The sequence below is a fragment of the Rattus norvegicus genome, chromosome 8 (genome assembly GCF_021556685.1).
Source record: "Rattus norvegicus strain SHRSP/BbbUtx chromosome 8, alternate assembly SHRSP_T2T, whole genome shotgun sequence".
NCBI lineage: Eukaryota > Metazoa > Chordata > Mammalia > Rodentia > Muridae > Rattus > Rattus norvegicus.
Genome location: NC_141541.1, coordinates 94,033,828 through 94,051,836, shown reverse-complemented (window position 1 = coordinate 94,051,836; position 18,009 = coordinate 94,033,828). Strand labels below are relative to the sequence as shown.

Below are 18,009 nucleotides of genomic sequence, written 5' to 3'. Positions count from 1 at the left end.
AGACAGTATTTTTATCTACATTAATAGGAAGGACACTGAAAAACAGACACCAGGGAACTCGAACAAGGTAACATTGCAATTAACCTGCAATGTCAGGACCAAACCCCAGGCAGTCCAACCCCGACTCCTGTTTTAAAATATAAATGCTATTTGGCTTGTTCCGTCCATGGGACATAGTTTATCCTTCAAAATACTAAGCCACAGAGTTTCCATGGAGGCAAAATCGGGAAGATTCCTGAGTGGGTGAGTGAGTCATGAGCGTGTGGAAATCAATAGTGCAGTGTTCATCAGGGCAGTATTGGCAGAACTCACTCTTTTTTAGGCTTTAAATTTTCTTGTACAATGGTCCTTAAAAAAATAAAGGTAATAAAAGAAACAGGACAAACACCAGTGAGTCACCAGCTTCCAAGGTCCTGAGTGGTGCTTTATTGATGGCAGGTAGATTGCACTTCCTGGAACATATTGTTTATGAATACGGATGTTTTCCTGGCAGTAGGAGAGCGGTGGACGGTTTACCTATCCTGCTGGCCTGTGAGCATGGTGCATTAAATAATTGATCAAAGCGGAAGGGCATCGCTGTTCCTCTGTTTAGACAGAGCTTCTGACTAAGGCTGCTTCCTGACAGTAGAGATGGTAGCTGGGCCAGGGCAAAGGCACCTCAGGCTTGAGAGAGATGCAAGCCACAGACAGCAGACTCTGCTTCCTGCTGTACACAAGCATCCCCGTTAGGCTGAGTGCAGTTTCCTGAGTGTAAAGATGTTTGTAAATTATGAGTACACTCTGTTTCATTAATTTGGGGCTAATAAAGCTATATTCTGATTCTACTACATTTCGCTTTAAACTAGAAGGCAACTTTCACGCAGAATATAGTAACTCAGATATACAAAGAAAGCAACTATTTGGATGATCAGAGTGGCAAGCATCCTTGTATTGAATTATCTCCTTTTATAACTGAAATCGGTGGGCCTTTTTCACCCCGTTTTTAGAGTCCCCCAGGTGGTATGTTCGGGAGTTTTCTGACTTCATATGAATTGCTTAGCTGGTTAAGTCTGGCCACAGCATAGCTGCTTTTGGTTTCTCTGACTCACATCTCGGACAAGACTAAATCCAGAAGCAAGGATGATCATTTCTGTGATGATTCTCAGAGTGGTGAAAGGTGGATGGGGGTTGTGGGAAGATGGATAAATGTATTAGTGGGTATCTGGGTCTGATGCAGCCAGATCTGCTTCCTACGAGACCTGCTTGAAGACTTTTGGCGGTCTGACTGTGCAGCTGAAACTCAATAGACGCTCTGTAAATGCTCGGCCATCTCCTCTGGAAACTTCTGCTTCTCAGTTTTCATCATGGTCATGATTAGTCAGTAGAGCTGTTTCTGTGAAGAGTGATAAAGTGTATCAAGTCATGTGGCCATAAGCTCAAACTACTCAGTAGCTACACAAAATTAAAAATTAGTTCTTTCTAGCCTAGACTAGCTCCCCAAAAGGTTCACCCTCAACTGAGAGCTGTTGCCAGAAGTGTGCTGAAGAGACAATCTAAACTTCCCTTTCACTGTTCTAACCACAGGAAATTAAAACTTGATCGACACAAACAAAAGAATAACAGGAATTGAAAACGGAGATGTGACTTTCCCCCAAACTCTCTGCCCTTTCCTTCCAAATCCTTCAGAGTCACTGATGTCCATTCACCTAGGATTTTTCTATCATGCTTTCAGAAAACTTGGTAAATCTATTTCCAGTGACACAGAAATGCCTAACATATGCTCTTCTGAGTGTATCGAATGATGAATCTTAGCTGGTAAAGCCCCTAGTCTTCCTCTGTTTTCAAATACCCACCTTTTTGTAAAGCAGTGATACATGATCTGGAAGAGTCATTTATTTTTAAAAACATATTTTAATCATTATTTTTGTAGTTCTGGGGAAATCTATCCCAGGACCCCACTTCATTTGAACCAAATGCCTTTGTACCAAGCTACTTCCCAGCCCTGTCAATGTTTTGAGATATCAGCCTAAGAATCAAGAAAATAAAAGTGGACAAAACTGTAGGGCCCTTTTTTCCAAACTCAACTAATGAATCTCAGTATCTAGGACTTAGTGAACAATACTTAGGTTTGCCCAGGAGTGTCAATCAAAATGTCAGTATGCCAAGTTTGCTGACGTCACTACCGACAGGCTTTTCTGTCCCTCGCCAATAACACAATCCATTGTCGTTTTAAAGAGCTCTAGAATGACTGTTTTGTGTTCTTGCCAAGGTTTTAACTGGTCACACTTGATTCTCTGATGTAAAATCAACTCAGGAAAAACTGATCCTTGGAGAAGGGAGAAGCAAGCAACCTTGGTTACTAAGAGGCATAGGGCTGCCACATACAGGGGGTTTAAACAGCTTTTGGGACTTCCATGACAAATTTATTTGGAATTGACATTAGTGAGTTTTCCAAGTCAAATAGAGCAGTAGATGTTGATTAAGGAGAAAGTAAATCACAAATCCTGGCTAATGCCTGCACAAGTATAAACATGCATGCACGCACGCACACACTCACGCACGCACGTATTTGAGTGTAGGTAAATAAAGAAAAATATGTTTCACATGAAGTAATTAAGGTGCAAACAGAGGGGAAGTCGTACTGGTGCCGCAGTAGTCAGAATGATTCTAACACTCTGAAGACACAACCTATAAAAACTGAAACTAAAACCCAGCACTAAAATCCAAGACTGTGGTGGACACAGTAATATCTCTGCTTTAGAAAATGGAAAATGTGAAACGAGAGCAGAACAGTTTCAGAAATTAAATTCATAGCGGGATTAGTTATTCTAGAAAAGCCAAGTACAAAGTAAATCCAGTATTTTGTTGCCAACCTAATCTGTCTTCCCCCACTGGGAGTCAAACGCAACAGCATCTGTACCTGTGTTTGGTTCCGTGAAATGTGAATAAATGCATGTGTGGATATTTCCCAAAACAGTGATTCTATGAAATACTTGCCTTGATTTCACAAAGTGATTCAAGTAAAAAGCTCGTTGAAATGTAAGCTCTCTCTCACAGTGGGACCTGCTTTCCTAGTTTTAATCAATTCCCTATCTGGAAGGTATGCATGCATCTCACTCTGGAACACCTCCAACCCCCCCCCCCCAAACGGACTACTACAAATAGGAACTGATCTAAAATTGCTTTCTTGCTGGTATATTGTCCTGTGCAAGAGGCAGTTAAGGGCCCTTTTTCACTATCATTTAAATGTGCCAGAAAATGGCTACCCTTTCATATCCAATTCAGGCTGTTTGCCAGAGTCTCACAATCCATTGTCTACACAAATTCAAAGTTTTCTGTTTTGGTTTGGTTTGGTTTTATTAAATTCTTGTAGGTGGTTGGTTGGCTTGTTCTGTCTGTGCTCAGGGAAGAATAGGAAACTGCCTGTGGTTCCCTTGTCCTTGCCCTGGCAGTGGAACTGGGTGTGCCTGCCGCTGCTGTCTTTCCTGGACAGCGTGACCTCTAGTTCTGGATGAGCAGTTACAGAGAGCAGGCTCCTAGAACTTGCTTCAGATCAATCCTTTAATCTATGGACTGACATATCTGTGGGCAGTTGGTGAATGACCTATGGACTCTCAAAAACGGGCAGATTTTCTGAGATGCCAATGTAGATATGATAATATAGAAGATGAATGTTTAGAAAATGTTTATTATGTGACTGAAGGGGCTAGAAAGATGGCTCAGTGGTTAAGAGCACTAGATACTCTTTCTGAGGACCAGGGTTCAAGTCCTAGCACCCACATGGCAGCTCACAACTGTCTGCAATTTCACTTCCAGAGAATCTGACCCCCTCATATGGACATGCGTGCAGGCAAAACCCCAATGCACATAAAATAAATAAAGTATTTTTTTTAATTAAGTGACTGAAGCATGGGTTGCAATAAAGCCCTCTGCTAGCTATGATGGTAAGTCTAAACCAGGGAGAGAAATGGTAATGAGAATAAGTATCATATCCTAATTTTAGATTGCTCTGATGATAAAGATATTTAGTGGTTTTATAGTTTCATAAATCATGGCCATTTCTTCTTAAATAAAGTGTAACACAAAACTTAATACAGTATGAAAGTCACGCATTTGATTACCCAATAGTTGAAATCCAAGTTGACTTTCTCTGAGTTCCAGGTCCTCCTTCCTAAGAGATATTGAGAAGGTGCTGGTACAGTAAGGGATGTTAGTGTTTGGATGGGAGGTCTTTCTTCATTGACATGCCTTTGTCCAGAGCAGCTTATCTATGTCTGTGAACATACGTCATTATGACAAGGCTTGCAGTACACTGAAGAGCATGCTGGCCAGGCCCATCTTGTAGTCTATTGATTTTAAATCTTGGAACTTAGGAAGGGAAATGTGGACATTTGTTTTGGTGGTTAAAATTCTGAAAACCAGAGGCTGGAAAGATGGTTCCCCAGTTAAGAGCATGTATTGCTCTTAAAAAAAACCAGGCTTGATTCCCAGCATCAGACAGACCACAACTGTCTGTAGTTCCAGCTCCAGGGGACCTGACACCTCTGGTCTCTCTGCACACCTGCACTCACGTGTACCCACCCACATGCAGATATACATATGATAAAAAATAATAAAACAAATCGTAAAACAATTCTGAAAAATAATGGCTTAAAAGAAACAACCGAAGGAAAAATGTCCCTCCTAAAAAAGGATATATATATATATATATATATATATATATATATATATATATATATAAGTATATATATATACACAGAGATATACACATATACTACATATGTATGCATATACATACAGATATACATACATAATCTGGGGATGAAGGTTGACATGATTAAAAAAAATTTGTTCATTTTTTACCAGTTTTGAACTCTATGAGGAATTCAGGGGAAGAATTTCTTAAAAGTTAATTTTAACATGATAGAAAAAAATTTTTTAAATGCTAAAAGTTTTCATATATATATATATCTTTTTATGGGTTTACTATATGAATTATTATACGTTTATAGGGAGCCTCGGGTATCATAGAAAGAGTCCTGGTTAGTATTCAGTGGCACAGCCTTTGCCTAGCACATTCACACTCTGGGTTCTAGCCTGAGTATCACAAAATGATGTGGGAACAGTAGTAAAGCTTGCATGGAGGGAGTTTTAGGCTCAGTTGCTGGAATGCGGTCCTATGGATGCTCCCATGTGTTCTGAAGTTAGTACTGAATCCTTCCCTCCTTTAACTAAATGAAAATTGGTTTTAGGGTTTTATCATCAGGGTCTTCCAGGGTAATTTGAAACTTTAGCCTACCTGGAAAGCATCCCAAGTGCTAGAGGTGCCTGGAACCATGTGGCTAAGGCCAGACTCACCAAACCATCAATAGAAAGGCCACCAAAACCAGGAACTATAGAATGAGCCTCCCAGTGGGACCAGGGGGCAATCTGGATGTATAAACCAGGTTCAGAACAATTGGAGTCTTGTCCCTCCTTCAAACTAGCTTGAGCAGGGGCACACATTTGCCTACATAAAGCATATTCCATTGAGATCCAGATTCCATTTACTATGCTAATGGTGCTACTCCAAAATGAGCATCTTATGTTAGCATAATGTGTTGGGACAACAAAAGGGCCTCCATATTGTCCTCTCTTCAGCTGGAGGCGTTCATTGCTTGGCTAAGAGTGGAGAGAAGCTGATGACTGTGGTAAAGTGCTAACCATATGTGACCACTGTGTTTGAAACACAGCTAGTCTGAACTGAGTTTGACCCTAATTTAAAACTTGTCCTCCTCTACACTGTTTCAAATGCATAGCATGAAAAAAATGTGTTCGACTACCTTGTTAATGATTTAGATGTTGATTTTAATTAATTTAACATTTCTAGATGTTTAATTATAGGTAATAGGAGTTTAAAACTGCAGATGCTACTCATATTACATTCTTACTAAGCATCGTTGATCTCTAGATATTAGTTTACCTGTTTATGTGGTGGGTGATTCAGGCTTTTGGCTGACTCTGCAGAACACAGGGATATGGCTCTTTATGTGGCTTATGCTTCCTCCAAGTATGGTAGTCTCAGGAGAGGTAAAACTCTTATCTAAGATGCCCCAGTGCAAGTCTTTCAGTGACTAAAATAAAAGCTCCAATAACTTGTTTTTAGTGCAACCTAGGAAATACTTAAGTTACTCCTAACCACTTTGGCTGTGATCTGTTGTAATTACCTGTAAGGTAGAAGTCTACAGATTCCAAAGAAAGGAATGGATTGTAGAGCAACATATGGCATAGGGCTACTAGCGCAGACATCTTACTAAAGGTGACTCTCTAGTTTCCCCAATGGACCAAGAGTTAATGAAATCTCTTCTGTCTGAATCACAAAGCTATTTCCAAAGTTTAAGTAAAATCTCGGATAAGGAGGTCAATTAAAGCTTTTATACAGAAATCTGTAAGTCTTAAAGTTAAGCACCGATATATTTTTAAGTATATGTATATTAATATCTACTGCCTTCTGAATATAAGATTGAAAATACAAACTTTGATTCTAAAAGCTGCCCACATGCAAAGTACAATTTGGTGTCACAGGGTGGATCACACAGTGAAGAATATTTCCAGGTTTTGGTTTGGCTTTACTGAGAGGTAGCGAATGGAGGCACACTTCTGATTTCTAAGAGGAACCGTTTCCAGAAATAGTAAAACTGTTCTATTTTTCTAAATGGTTCTGAAGCTGCTTCTAGGCCATGAATTATCACAAAGGCTACATCAACATTATCAACATTTGTCTATAATCAAATCAATGTCATTGGCCCAGAGGCTTCCTAGTAAAAGTACTATTCTAGAACTGATTGACTTTTGAGAGTTTCTTTCCCTTAAGTTGTCAGTAGGGAATGACCTGCATGAAGTTAGTTTAGAGGGTCAGTTTACATTTCCCTTGAACTTCCAGTTTAAAACTTGGTTTCTTGGATGATTTTCATTTTTAACTAATAATTACTATTTTATTACTTTAAAGTCCTTTAATGAATTATTTACTGGTGATTCCATACTTTATAATAATCTGTTTCAATTTTGCTTTTTCCTCCCTGACCTTTCCCTAAAGGCAATAAACTTCAGAGCATGACTCTTCCAGTCTCTCACGTTCCACTGGGTTGTTCATGGCTACACCTTCTGACACACTCATCTGGTAAGCAATTGACTGAAGTGGGCAGTGGGATGTGAGAGAATATGAAACAACAGACCATCTACAAGCACTTGAAATGCAAAATAGAAACAACACACCCTTCAGTGTTCACAAATGACAACATAATTCTGTACTGCCCACTCATCATGGCTTGCTTCTAATTCCAGTCCATGTAGAACCTACAAGACTTCAGCTTTCTCTCGCCCTTCAAAGTGCGACCAGATCCACATGACTGAGCAGTAGGCCTATGTGGGCTGGTTTTTATGGTCTAAAGGAGGTTCAGTTCATTCCAAACGTTTGCTTTTTTAAATGGCAAAAGCTCTCAAAATGATTCCTGAGAAGAAATATGTTTTAAAGCCCTTGGAAAGGATGTTCACTTAGAAGACAAGCCATGAGGCCCGTGGATGTGTTTGCTGCTGTTCCCTTTCTTACACAAAAATAGAGCACCGAGAGCATGGATTGTCTTCCCGAGAGATGGGCCACTACCAAATGAGCTAAAAGGAACATTGGCAAAAAACTCCAGGCCTTTCTCGTCAGGGTAAAAGGGTAAAACATGGACTGGATGATTCTGTTAGTACCAGAAGAAACAGCAGACTGGCTCAAATGGAAATTTTCTATCTTTTCTGGCTTTAAAATATTTATAGAGTAATCAAGGAATTGCCATATTCCATCATTTTAATGTATGCAGTACACACCTACCCTAAGGGTTGTCGGATACCAAAGGCCAACTTTTAATAAGTACTTCTTAAGTAAGGATTCCATCAGTTTGATTAGTCAATATCTTAGAACTAAAGAGGAGGTGGGTAGCATACAGGTTAAGGGTGTGTGCCTTTGCGTCAGAATTCTGAGGGTAAATATAACTAACTGTTCATTAACTCCGTAATCTTGTACAAGATATAGTACAGTATCTAGAGCTCCACCAACACTGGGCTTTTATTCCATTTCTCTTTAGAAAATCCATCATTGGTGAGTTAACATAAAATTTAAAATAAATACAGTATTTTAAAACATTATACTTTGATGTTATTGCACTATCTTAAAAATACACATAGGAAAAGGGGAGAGGTGAAAATTTCGTTTAACTGCTTATTTTCTGGAGTCGAATTAAGCTAGGTGATATGATTTCTTTCCCAGAACGAAGACTGAGCCACCAGAAGATCTCTCAAAAACTTCAGGTGAAGTTTAGTAATTGGCTTGCGTGCACAAAATCTGCTGTACTCTCACCAAAATACAGGTCCCATTGACACATAAATGTCTGTTTTAATACATTTCCTTTCTCTGGTTGGAAGGATTTTCCTTTTGTAATTAATGGGGTTCTAGAATCAGGTGTGATGTGGCCTCAGTCTGGTGTTTACTGTGTGTCGGGGTATTCTCACTTGCACACACGCTCCTTGTCTCATATCCACAACTGGGAGATGAGGGAGTTTTCATTTTGAACACAAAAGAGGCCCAGGCCAGTAAAAAATTAGTTATTATGATTTTAACCCAGATTTTGTGTTCTATTCTTTCAGTGGTAACAGATGATGTAAGTAGGGGAGAAGGGAAGAAAGGGAGGGGAGGGCAAATAGAGTGTGAGGAAGAGAGTCTTCCCAAGGTACCCCCAAAGCCTGGCCATTTTACCCCCTTTGCCTTCTCGTAAGACTGATGCTGCATGCATTACACTCTCCCCAGTGCCTGACTTTCTAGGTCCGGTGTTAGAGGTCAGGAGAGGTATCCTAAGGAAATTCGGCTTGGGCAGCTTGATAGTCTTGGTTTTCATTTTTGTTTTTGTTTTTGTTTTGCTGTTGTGGTTGTTTGATTGTTTTTTGTTTTTAGGTTTTTTTTGGATTTTTTCCTTCTTCCTTGGCACACTGGAACATAAAAGACATCTCAAAGATATGTAGAGTTTCCCAAAAGTTCTTTACAGATCTGATAACTGATAAATTATAAGAAACCATTTCAAACAGTTACCTGAATTGTTTCATTTGGGAAACAAGTAAACAAGCGAACAGGCAAGTCTAAGAAGCACTTTGGGATCCTGTTGCCAACTCACCCTAAGGTATCAGAACAAGAAGGTAGACAAGAATTGTGTTTGAGACTAAAGGCAGCATCGGAAAAACAAACAAACAAAACAAACTCCATCCAACCAAACCAACAGAAGCTCAAACCAGTTTTGCAGAATGTTTCTGAATAATTGGCACTCAGTGACAGTAACTGAATGCATCGTGTCTTTGTCCTTGCCACTGTCCTGTCCTCTCTGATGCAGTAGCTGGGCAGGCCATTTTTGTCCTGGCAAGCACTTTACCAACAGGCCCACCCAAGGAGTGAGAACAGAACACCCAAAAGCCTACGAGTGTTGAGGAGTGTTCACAGGGGTTGCTTGTGGTGATTTACTTAACATGAGCTCATAGGTGACAGGTTCTTTCCACATGTTCTTCAGAGCTTCAAGAAGACGGCATAAACAGGAAAACCAAAGATGTTTTCTGGTGGTGTTAGTTTGTCTGAGTCTTCATTCTGGTGGCCTAGGCTGACTTGAAAAATCCTATAGTGAAAAGGCTTTACAGCTCAGAAAATTCTATAAGTGGCCATTGTCCTTATGCTCCTTTCTCCTGGTCTGACAAGGGAACAGAATTTTACTGAAGGATGTGGCTATGACCGGAGAAGTCCATATTGAACTAAATGAATTTATGGTTATTTTAACCTTGGATGGATGTGATTAATACTGTACCACAAGCTAGGTACCCATGGGTGGCTCAGTCTAAACCTGCACAGACTAAAAGTCTCTTCATTTTTAACCTTTCCAAAGCCAATCGTCTCTTGGAAGGGAGGCATCTTTGTCTCAGTCCATCAAGGACCTTTGTAGTCCACCAAGGTCCTTTGACTAAGCATATTTCTCCCAAAGCACACAAACTACCCTTGGCTTTCAGCTTAAATTACCTCTTCAGTCATTTCATATTTGGGCTAGGTTTTACTGAGAAGGCCACTTCTGGAGGGTCAGCTCTTAGGTTATGTGCAAGTCTAAGTCTACCCAGACTCACTAGAGTAAACAGTAGCTATATCCTGCTTTTGTATCAAGCCCTGCACTCTGCACAGAAGCGCTGGCAAAAATCACTGAACAGTCCTCCTTCCTCATTTTCAAAAGCAGAACAGATGAATGAGCCCTTTTATTTCATTTGACGCTCAATTCATGAGAAGTCTGTAGGATACACCAGAGCCTGAGTAAGCACTAGAGTGGAGTGGTCGCAGCTGTGACCTCAAGAAGTGTGAGATGTTAGTCCACTGGTAAAGCACTTGCTGCCCTGAAGGAAGGAGTTGGGAAATGAAATACTGTTGACTATAAAGATGAGATGTTGGAGGGGGTTACCAGGGAATGTACTTGGACTTCCAAAAGACAACTACGGTAGCAGCAGGGCTGAGGTGAAGAGCTTAGGTGTCCATAAGAAACGGTTTGTATGTGGGTCATTAAAACATGAAGGCAAGAAGAGAGTTAAAATGAGAAACAGTTGACTGTGTTCAGCTGAACAATAGCGTCTCCAAGGACCAATGTTCGCAAATAGAATTAAACTATCTCTGTTCCTGTGAATCAGAAAGTCCTGTCTAGTTCTTAGGGTAAGCAGCTGGTGGAGGACTAATGACTAGATCTGGGAGCAATGAGTAAAGTGCCTGATGTCTGTGTGGGGTTTGTGTTCTATGACCCTGGCTTGGCCAACTCCAGTGATGCTTCTGAGACTCACAGGAGAACCCACTGTTATGTTCTTGTGCCCTGTGCTGATTGAAGGTCTTCTCTCCATCAAAGAAGAAATGGTAGGTTTAAAATTCATTTACTATAGGGGAAAGTCATAGAAGATCTTTGTAGATCAATTCAGGGTATCATGCACTTTTCTGAATCACTTATTGTCTGCACACAGTAACAAGGCAGTTTTCTTCATTTTAAAAATTTTGTTTTATTCTGCAATGTACTGATAATCACTTGGAGTACTTTTTTTTTTAAAGTCACTGATAACATTATGCCTAAGGAAGACACGATCCTCAAAGGGAAAACCTTCCTAGATTGGACATTTATAAAGGGACATTTTCAGATGATCTAAATTATGTCACACTTTATGAAGTTGGTGCTCATGAAAAAACAAGCTACAGGAATAGAGTCTTCCAGTAACAAATGATCAGTTGTGACCATAAATAGGCACTGAGGTTAAAAACAGGTGAGTAAAATTTAAAAGTGAAACATTGTAATTCAATAAGATAATGCTAAGACCCTCTTGTGGCAACAATTAACAGCCAAACAGCATTACAGAAATGTAATAAGGAAACCTGTCATTCCATACACTAATTCAAAATAAATATTTCCCATCCCATAAAGGGACAGCACCCAATAATGTAAATGACATAGAAAATTAAAGTTGGTGACAGCTACGCTAGATCTCTATCATAAGCACCAAACCAGAATCCAGAAAACTATCATCAGCAGAATCGAGTGAACAGCCATGTGATACAGCGCAAGGCTAGGAGAGAGTTTCATTTTCATTTTTAGCTGTGGTATTGGACACTGAACCCTTGACCTATCTATGCTAGGAAAAAGCTCCTCCAATTCCTTTTAAGGTTGTTGGTGTTTTTTATTTTGAAAAATACTTGCTTATAGACTAGTCTGCAAACGTGCTACCAAACCCAGCAACGATCAGAGCAAGAACCAGCCAGATAGTAATCACTGCATGTGTTAAGAAGTTTAGAAGTGTAAGCACTGACATAGTGGAGGGGAAAATGAGTCTTCACAGTTTTTATGTAGATATATAGCAATGATTATATGTAGGTTTTATGTTTATTTTATTTTTACTGAGAATTTTATATGAGTACTTTATTTACATCATCATGTCCTCCTTTCCAGCTCCTTTTGTATCCCTCACTCTTTCTCAAATTCTCTCTCTCTCTCTCTCTCTCTCTCTCTCTCTCTCTCTCACACACACACACACACACACACACACACACACACACACACACACAGAGAGAGAGAGAGAGAGAGAGAGAGAGAGAGAGAGAGAGAGAGAGAGAGAGAGGAGAACCTCCTGTGTCCACTTACTGTTGGTGATATGTATTTGTGTTTAGGGATGACCACTTGGGATTAGATAACCTATTAGGGAGGTGGTTCCCTGGAAAAGATTGATTCTTCTTCTCTTAACTGTCAATAGTTGTCTATAACTTCATTTATTAGTGGGTCCTTGTGAAAGTGCCCCCTATCCATGTTAGGATGTCAACTGGTGTGATCATTGCATAGGTCCTATTTCGGTGACTGTACTAGTACTCTGTCACCTATAGAAGACATTATCACAACAGCAGGCTCCCTGATCTTCTGATCCTAACCTCCTCCTCTTCCTCTTCCTCTTCCTCCTCTTCTTCCCCCTCTTCCCCCTCCTATGTGCTTTTCCCTAGATACACTATATTTTAAAAACAATTCTACTCCTTATGAAGGGCAATTTGAAAACAATAGCATTTTATTTAATTGAAATTAAACATTAGTGGCCTTAGGAGGCTGAGCAGGAGGATCGAGGGGAATATAGTAAGAGTCTACCTACCTCATGATACAAACAAAAGACATCACTAGCCACACGAAGGTCTGTGGAGGAGCTTCTGCTCAAGGTCCAGAGTCCAGTCTTCTATATCACAGTTAAAACTAAAATGAAACACTGGTAGCTTTCTCACTCCCCAGTGGATGGCCCATCCATCCCCTTACATACATGGTACCACTCACTGGACTTGATGGCGTATAAGGAAAAACAATGTTTTGGAATTAGACATGTTGGGAGGACATAGGTAAACTTGGAGAGGACAGATGGGGGATTAAATATACATTCATGTTTTATCGTATACACATATGAAATTTTCAAAGACTAGAAATAAAAAAGGTCAGCTCCTTTCCAGCTCTGGACTCCTATCAAAATGGCTGCTGACTGAATCCTGCTGACTATGGTTGGCTGGTCTAAGTTTGCTGTAGTTAACAATATGCAGTATGTTAGAAATACTTGAGTCCTTCTCACAGAAAGGCAAATGTTGGTTGATTAGTAGTAGCCCTAGGGTATTGCCTCTCATGGGCTCTAACTGGCCCTTACAGGAACTGTTCGGCTAAACTGAATGTCACTGTCTCTGCAAAGAACTGAGTAATGGAAAGGTGGGAGGCAGTAAGCACCGTGGCATAAGGAAAGGCACACCTTGTGCAGCAGTAGGAGCCAGAATTAGCCAAGACAGAAGTGGGAGCCTCCTGAAGGGACAAGAGCAGAAGGCACATTGTTCAAACCACTGGTGACTGAGATCTGCCCAGCCACTGGGCTGGACTCTGTCAGGGCTGCTGTAAGCCCAGTTTAGGATGACATTGCTCTTTGCTGTTATGGTCTTTCCGTTGGTTAGACATAGTAGCTGGTTTCTGAATAGCCGGTTCACCCTAAAGTCGGATTTCAAACCCAGTGACAGCTACAGGTTAGATGTTCCTTCAGTGCAACCTGGGGGCCTATCCTAACCATATGCTGGCGGTTTTGACTGGTTCCCTGGCCTGGATACTCTGTCTCCTCATAAGACATGCTCTCTCCTATATATTTCAGGCCCAGACCACCAGCCTCAACCACCAACTTTTCCTGGAACAATGATACTATCCTAGATCCCTAACCCTAAACAGAGAGAAAGACAAGATTCTGGTTTGGCCTACTACATTTGGATCAATTGGGAGTACCAAGGCAAGGCCTTGTTCCCTAGTGGGGGATGAGCCTGAGAAGGATGTATCCTTCTGAGACTTGCTGTTGGGAACTAACTTCTGTATAATCCTTTTATTTTTTTTCTGGAATACCTCTACTGTGTGGTTAAGCTTTCTGCTAAGTACCTTGGAAATGCCTGTATTCTTCCAAAATCTGTTTAAGGCCATCTTTTTTTCTGATTCTCCAATCAAAGTTGAATAAATCTGCAACATATAAAATATAATACAATAAAACAGATAGAATGATAAAGAGGAAAAGCTTCTTGGATAGGGATGCTTATTCCAAAGTTGAAAGACCTCTACCTGAGTCAACATTAGAAGATAAGGACATTGGGCACATCGCTCAACTCAACAAGCCATTCTTTTACTTTGAAGACCTTACCCAGGGATAAGGGATGCATAGACACCTGTATTTACAGTGATGGATTTGTTGGGAAATGGGTAGGTATCATAAGTGAGTTAGGGAAGTTTCAGACCTGTGGCCTGCCTGATAACACAGGACCAGGCCGTCTTATTCTGAGTAACTGACACTTACAGTTTTTCTTGTATTCCCATCCTGTGGGTAGGTGATAAACAGGACATACTGAGGTAGCTTTCTCCTAATGCCTGATATTTACTACTGAGAGTTATAGAATGTCAACTGAGGTCGGACAATGCCACTCTGAGGAAATTGAACCAGAAATGACCAAGTTGTTTCACATCCCACTGCTTCTCTGAAGGGCGATATTTATTTAGAGTCTTGAAAGGTCAGTGAGGTATAAAACAAAGTACTACAAATAAAGAAGGGTGGCTGCAGCAGTCCATATTGGTAACTTGTTTCGCACACCCCTTCCTGTTCTTTTCCTTTCTCTTCTACATGGTGAGGGGAAATTGATTTAATTTTAGCTCTATGATCACTGAATGAAATTGAAAGATGATGGCAGCTTACCTGGACACCGAGATTGGGGGTGGGGAGCATTGTCCATTTGGGTTGATCTTCCAAAACCTAGTCTCTAGAAGACGGTACAAGTGTACACTACACTAGTATTAGGAAGCACTCAGTAAACACGGGAGAAAGGGTGAGTGGGGCTTTCCGAACATTGTAAACTTGTACTACAAGCAAAGCCTGCTTCTGTGCAAGCCACTTTAAAATTAAGCTTACCTCAGTGTTCTTTTGTAACTGTTGAAAGGATTCAGGCCCAGGGAGAGGACTTCAGAGGGAGTCCTTGTTTCCTACTTGTATAATTTTCATTGACCTTTGTCCTTCAGTTTTTTTCTATTAAACGGAGGCAATAGAAATGCTACCCTATTGCTGCATCTTTTCTCACTAGATAGTTAAACTAAGTTGCTCTATAAAATGTTTAGGATGATGTCTATAACAGGCAAAGTATCATCTTTTATATTACTAGTACTAATATATATTATTGTGTTATTTAATGTAATATTGATTTTAATACTCATCTTTATCTTGTACTATTCTAATACCACATTGTTTGGTGATCTGCAATGATCAATGACTACTAATGTTTATGTAGTAGAAAATAAACTAAACTAGTTGGTCCTCTTTTCACTGCAGTCAAAGGATATAATGACTAAAAGGGCACAACTTTACTAACAATTAGTACACACCTTTGAGAAGAGCTGTGTAAGAATAAATACACTTATTCCCCTGAGATCTCTCAGAGTTGAACATAAACACATTTATACAGGAAGGGGTGTGTCCTTCCCCTTCTAATCCTAGGTTATGTCCACCTCGGCCAGTTCAGAGTGTTGATGAGCTTTTATTGTTGTTAGAAGTGCAAAGAAAACAGAACTGAATATGAGGCAAAGATGGGGCTGTTGAGCTGTGCGTTTGTTTCAGTGCCTTTTCTTGTGCTCACTCTCTATCATAGCAGTGAGTCCATCCTTTCTCCACCACAACCTAGGGAGTCTTCTTACAGACCAACAAATTCACTGAGGTCAAAGTATTTGATGTCTTTCCTGCTACTTGCACCCAACCAACCTTTGCGTCCTCTCACTGGTACTCTGGAGTGTTTTGAGCAGGAAGTCCTCTGAGAATCTCACTCTGTTCTGGGCCTTTGGACATCCACTCCATCCTCTCTAGATGTCCCTCTCTTCATTTTGTTCCTTTACTTTTCTGTTGTGTGTTAATAGGTCCCTGGTTATGTAGTGAATATGCTGAAATAATGACCTATGAAGACTATGTAGGTCTTATATTGGAATATGTAAAGAGGCTATCTTATTGGGGAAAATATAAGAGATGTTTATAGATGTGGTGAATTAATAGTCCTGAGATAGAGAAATTATCCTGACATATCTGGCTGGCCTTAAATACAATTATAAAGCATCTACAGGAGGAAAGGGGAGACTTGGTGATGGTACAAGTGTACCAGGCAATGTGACTTCATAGGGAAAAGAGAAATGACACAATTCCAGTCCAAATAATGTCAGCTGTCGAACAACAGGGATGGACGAAGCAGGGAACAGACATCTTTTGAGCGTCTTCAGAGGGAGTCCATCCCTGATGTTTCCATGAGTTTAGTCCAGGAATAATGAATTTGAACTTCCGGTCTCCTGACATGTTTCTAATAGAAATGCATATCCATTGTTTCCAGCCCACCTTCAAATAGATGTTTTCAAGTTTGCAGTAATTGTTATACTAGTCACAAGAAACAAATATAACTAGACAATCCCCCAAATCTATATTTTTAATTACTATCTCCTTTCTGAGTTTCAGATCCATACAAACCAATGTCTTCTGCATCCCACCCCCACCCCCTGATTTCCTGCTGAACTTCGAGGAAGCCATTAGTGAGAACTGACCACAGACTTGTTCCAGAACTATCCTGGAACCTTTCCAGACCCTTTAGAAATATCATTTCCTGATACACATTTAGTACTTGCTACAATTCAATAAGGTAGATAAATTAATTGGCGTTGCTTTCAGATGAAGAAATGAAGACTTCGATAATTTCAATAGCTTATGGTTTTGAAGATGATGAGTTTTCAAACTCAGGGTTCCCAACCTGTGCCCCAAGTCAGGCTCAGCACCTCAGCCTCAGTAAGCCAAATAAAAAAGCCAAGCTAAAATGGAAAAGCAGAGAAAGGAAATGTTTAGTGGGGCTTCCCTGGGGAGAAAGAGGAAGAGAGCTACTCAACTTCCCAAGTCCTTCTTTGCAGTCCTGGAGTGAGGTTAAAGTTTAAATAGAAGACCAAGGAAACTCACATCTAAGCAATCCCAGTCATGGTGGAGGTGTGTTCTCATCCACTCCCTACCCAATCATTTTCTGGTTTCAGTCTCATTCTAGAAAGTGGTCTAACCTGTTGTTAGAACTGTGGGAAATCTTTCTGTGAGACAAACTCTCCTTCTGGTTGGTACCTTTTCCTTCTCCCAGCATGAGATTACTAGAAAAAAAAGCCCTATTTCTTGAGGCCCATTAATCTGACAGTCATATTTTTAGAATACCTTCATTTCAGTTGGGCTTTTGACACTACCAGTAAGCTCTGGAGCTTAGAGTGGTGTAGTGCTAAAGACAAACCTTAGTAAAAAGTGTCATGACATGCCATGTTACCTAATGTCTCAGAGTACTCAGAACATGCTGTAGGCCCTGACATCATTATGCAAAGCCTCAGGATAGATACATTTAGTAGAATTTTGACATCCTATTGTAGAGGTCCCACTACCTGTCATGTGCCCTGTCAGTTTCTTGCATCCATCCTCTGGTGTGAGTATCCATGGTGTTCTTTTTTCAAACATCAAACTACCCGATTCAAGCACACTCCAAGTGTCATGAACTTTCAGAGCTAGAGTCATGGAGAGAAAACATGAGCCACATAAGAATTCTTGCTTCCTCCTGAAAGTGTCCTGTTTATTGACATAGTCTGGCCATGGACTATTGTGGCTGCAGATTTGCCAGGGGCCTGTGGGCAAAATGATAATAAAACCAGCAGTGTCCCTTCTAGCTTCCATGGAATTCAGATCCCCTCCCACCACCACCACACTTGCTCAGTCTGGATCTTTCCTAGTTTGCCCGTGCTTCTTTCCTTCTGTAAACTCTTGAGACACAATGGATCACTTGCTGCGGCATGCATGTGTATGATCAAATTAATCTTTCGCATAACTTTACCAATGCAATGTTACTTTTCCATTTTGTGGCTAATTGTCATGCTTGGAAAACTA

The 18,009-nt window shown here is 40.4% G+C and overlaps 1 long non-coding RNA gene across 1 annotated transcript in view; it reads right to left on the bottom strand.

The window, feature by feature from the left end:
- Positions 1-910: 910 nt before the first annotated feature.
- LOC148004284 (uncharacterized) overlaps positions 911-18,009 on the bottom strand; it is a 37,319-nt gene continuing 20,220 nt past the window's right edge. The window contains exons 4-5 of the long non-coding RNA XR_015627919.1: positions 13,977-14,054; positions 911-1,372 (exon numbers count right to left, since the gene is read on the bottom strand). This is a non-coding gene — a long non-coding RNA (uncharacterized LOC148004284). The remainder of the gene's footprint in view (positions 1,373-13,976; positions 14,055-18,009) is intronic.